Genomic DNA, 4,412 nt, shown 5'->3' on the forward strand with positions numbered 1-4,412 from the left:
GTGGTGCTTTCCATGGGCCAAAAGGGAAGTGCATACACACCAGACTTCTCGGGGTCAAGGATGCTGGACAAGCAGTGAGAGGAGAGGCTGCAGGGGGCAAGGGAGGGAACCGGGGCGTGGGGAAGGAGACACAAATAGCAAAATGAATGGCTTGAACTTCCTATGTTTTATGGAGGTGAATAAAAGGAGACAGAGGGGGAGAGAAAGGAGACCTGAGTGCCTGCCCAGGCTCTCACGCTCACACAGGCCAGCCTAGACCCCAGAAACTGCTGGTGGCTAATGTTGGGTGGCAGCCTGCACCCACTTGGCTCTGGGCTGGCTGCTTGTCTGGCCCAGTGTCCCCCAGGGGCATCTCATGAAGCGTGACAAGCTGCTGCTTAGCATTTATTCCTCTCCCTGTCATTATTGTTTTGAACAGCAGCCAGTATAATTAAAATCATTAGGAGAAAGAGGTTTAGGGAAAATCCAAAATGTCTCAGAAGAGCATCTGCAAAGCTGGAGGTCCAAACTCCACCCTGGCACTCACGATGAGCAGGGCCCATGGGAGCCATCATCTCCTCTGCATCCTCCCTTCCATGCTCCCCATTTCTCAGGGTGGCAGAGGCTGGGCTAACACACAGGGTGGTCCTGGCCACATTCCCCTTGCAGCTGCTGCCCACTGTAGCTAAATCCTGCAGCTTTTCCTGGTGTAGGACTTGTCCCAGGGGGTCCAGATGGCAGTGTCCCCAGGCACCTCACCTGCAGCTGGAGGACAGATGCAGTGGGGGGATGTAGGGAGTGGAGGACATGGAGCCTCTGTGGGCTGCTCTTCCAGAATTGCATGGATGGATCCTAAAATATCTCCTGGGAACCATGATGCTTTCTGTTGTGTTAGGAGGGCCTGTGCCACAAGAGGAGGCATGGAGAGGTCCCTTGGCTCCTCAGAAGAGAAAACAGGATGGTCTCTAAGACAGAAATGGAAGTCACCATTCATGCCACATTCTCCAGGTTTCCTAAGTGTTTGAATGGAGGATTTGACTGCTCTAGGGTCAAATGTCCCCAGTGCCAGGGCTAGGAGATTAAGGACATCAGACAGCTGCAGCAAGGAGGGGAAGAAAAGGCAGATGCCTGCCTCCATTCCAGGGCTGGCACAAGTGCATGCTTAGAGGATCAGTCAGGAGCCCTCCAGCCAAGGCAGGCTCATGAGGGTGAAAAGGAGGGGAGACACATCAAAACCCCTCCCCAAAATAAGTGGTGGTCTGGCAAAGCCTATGGCAGCTGCTCCCATCTCCTGCCTCAGCGTTTCCCAGCTACTGATTGTCTGTTGCTCTCTGGATGGTGTCACTCATTACCAGCTCAGAGTCCAGTGTGTCACCCAGGACAGCCAGTCCTCCAAACAGTGACCTTCTGAGGTCCAGGAGATCTGAACACCCCTGAGGTTAGGGCATGTCTCAGGACAGAGCTTCCCTGTGGGTTTTATGGTGGGTGGATGGACAAGGCAGGCCTAGGAGTGCCTCTTATCTCTGCTTTTTCCAAAAGTGGACCAATCTTCTGGTGGCTGGGAGCAGAGAAAGGGTGGGGTTTGATGGCTGATCTCCAAATGACTTGAATTTACTGGGGATAGTGGGAGCAACTTGATCCAGCTCATTCACTGCGTTCAAATCTGCTGAGAGTCGCTTGGGAAATACAGTAGCCCAGTGGAAAAAACAGGTGAGATTTTTGTGGGGTTTTATTTTGCAGGAAACTTCTCTTGGCTCTCCCAGATCTGCCTGCCAAGGGCAGCTGCCAGCAAGGCACCACAAACAGAGACTTTCAGGGAGTCTCTTGGTGTGCAGGGATCAGCAAAAGCCCCCTCCCAGCCTCTCCCTGACAGACTCGCCCCTGCTCTGTTTTTAGCACATTCAAGTAGCTGCTTTCACGAGAGGTAAAAGAAAGTTCATGGATCCGTTGACAGATCACCCCAAGCGGGAATTTCTCTGGGAATTCCTGCAATAGCAGGTTGGCTCCCGCGGAGGTGGAGTTTCCTCTGGATCTACCTCCACCCAGGCTTGGGGAGCGCTCTGGCCACCGGCTCCACGCTTGGGGGGCAGGGCTGAGCGACGCCACTGCTGCTTCCCAGCCAAGGTCAGCCAGAAACCCTCCCTGCTCTGCAAGCGCCTGGCCTGTTGTGTCCTGTTAACCCTTGGGAAGAGGGGAGCCACAGGCTGGCAGGCTTGGGCTACAGAGCTGGCCCGTGCCCACGGGCACACAGGGGCAGGGGACATGCCCAGCAGGCACACAGGGCTGCAGGTGTGAGGATTTCGTGCCATTCTGTCCCTTGGGGACCTGCTGCCAAGCAGGCAGTGGTGAGCCCTGGGTGAGGCAGGTTGCCACTGCAGAAGGCCAGTGCTGGCAGGGTGATGGCTCCTGCTCAAGGCAAGGAGCAGCGGGGTGATGGCGCTCGGCATCAGTGACTGTGTGCTCTGGAATCTGAGACACGTCCCCGGCCATACTTGTGGTCAGGGAACCATCTCTGCGTTGCAGCGGCACAAACCGCACTCACAGTGGCAGCAGTGCCGCTTGAGCGTGTCTCTGACGCCAAGGACTGGCGTGACCCGACCCCACACACGAGACAGGCAGCGGCTCATTTCCAGAAGGTCCCCTTGTTGGGACTTGTTTCCTCCTCTCTAACAGAGGTAGGCCTCTCCAAAATGGCACCCCCTGACTCTACAGCCAGACCCTTCCAGGGGTTGGAGGATTTCCAGGTGCTGCATGGGCTCCAGACTGTGGGGTGGAGGGAGCTCGTGTTTGTAAACACGCGGCCAAGCCAAGAAGTTTCAAGGTGTCTTACTAGGGAGAGGGTCCAGGGCTCACTTTTGGCCTGGGACCACCTTTGCTGCTTTAGGGATGAACTGACACGTGTCTTCCACATCCAGGGTGCAGCTCTTGCTCAAGGGGATCCCAGAGCTCCGTGGTATTGTTATAAATCCCCACGGTATTGCTATAAAGAACAGCAAGCTGGCAGCTTGCTAGTGGGCAGATTTGGGGGTCAGCCACCCATCAGAGCTTTAGCACTGATCTGTTCAATACTTCTCTCTCTGGAGGTATTCAAAACCCATCTGGACAAGTTCCTGTGTCACCTGCTTTAGGTGATTCCGACTTTGAAGGGGGGCTGGACGATCTCCAAGCTCTTGAACCCTACCAATTCTGTGATTCTGTGATTATGCCCTCAGTGACTCAGCCTGCCCCAGGACAGAGTGCAGTTGGAGATGAGTGCCGGCAATTCTGGTCCCCAAGATCTGACTGTGCATCCCGAGGCCACACGTAGCATATCCCTGTGCTTCCACATGATCTGCAGCCCCATCGGAGCAGGACACGGCCGCTCTTCACCAGCACAGTCGGGGCCCTCTCTGAAACATCGGCGCTTGGCGAGGGCTGTGAAGGCGGCTGTGCATGGAAGTTCTCCCTCTGCCAGGAGCCAGCTGGAGAGAGCGACAGCGCTCAGCAGCAGCTCCCGGGGGATGCACTGCCCTCGCACAGTGTGCGAGTGCCATCTACAGGGGGTCTAGCCTGGCCCCCCCAAAACACCCGTCCTCTCGCCACTGGCAACTGCTGTCCAGTCCCCAAGGCCGTATCAGGGGCACAGCCTCGGTTTATCCAGGGAGCATTTATCCACTTTATCCAGCAGTTCATCCAGCACTGCTCCGAGGGCTCAGCACAGCCAGGGACAACAGTCACAGCCACAGAATGGTTTGGGGTGGAAGGGGCCTGTAAAGCTCATCTTGTTCCAACCTCCTGCCATGGGCAGGGACACCTTCCACGATCCCAGGCTGCTCCAAGCCCCATCCAACCTGGCCATGAACTGGGATCCAACCTGGCCAACACTTCCCGGGATCTAGGGGCAGCCACAGCTTCTCAGGTCACCCTGTTCCAGTGCTGTCACCACCCTCACAGGGAAGAATTTCTTTCCAATACCCCATGTAACCCTGCCCTCAGTCAGTGTGAAGCCGTTCCCCCTCGCTCTGTCACACCAGGCCCTTGTCCAAAGCCTCTCTCCATCTCTCTTCGAGCGCCTTTAGGCACTGGAAGGGGCTTTAAAGCTCTGCCCGGAGCCTTTTCTTCTGCAGGCTGAACCCCGCAGCTCTCAGCCTGCCTCCACTGCAGAGGTGTTCATTATCTCCGTGGCCTCCTCCGGACCCGCTGCAGCACTTCGGGACACGGCTGTTCCTGCCGTGTCGTGGCACAGCCCCGCGGGCGGGGACCGTGGGTCCCTCAGCCCCGGCTCCGTTCCGAGCCCCCTCCGCAGGGCGAACCGCAGCCCCCACAGCGCCCCCGGCGGCCGGGCGGCGCCGCGCCAGGCGGCCGCGGGGCACGCTGGGAGGTGAAGTCCCGCCCGTGAGCCGCGCTCCGGCAGGCGGCGGGTGGAGCTGGCGTCCCGAGGACTACAACTCCCA

The sequence above is a fragment of the Anomalospiza imberbis genome, chromosome 17 (assembly GCF_031753505.1).
Source record: "Anomalospiza imberbis isolate Cuckoo-Finch-1a 21T00152 chromosome 17, ASM3175350v1, whole genome shotgun sequence".
Taxonomy (NCBI): domain Eukaryota; kingdom Metazoa; phylum Chordata; class Aves; order Passeriformes; family Viduidae; genus Anomalospiza; species Anomalospiza imberbis.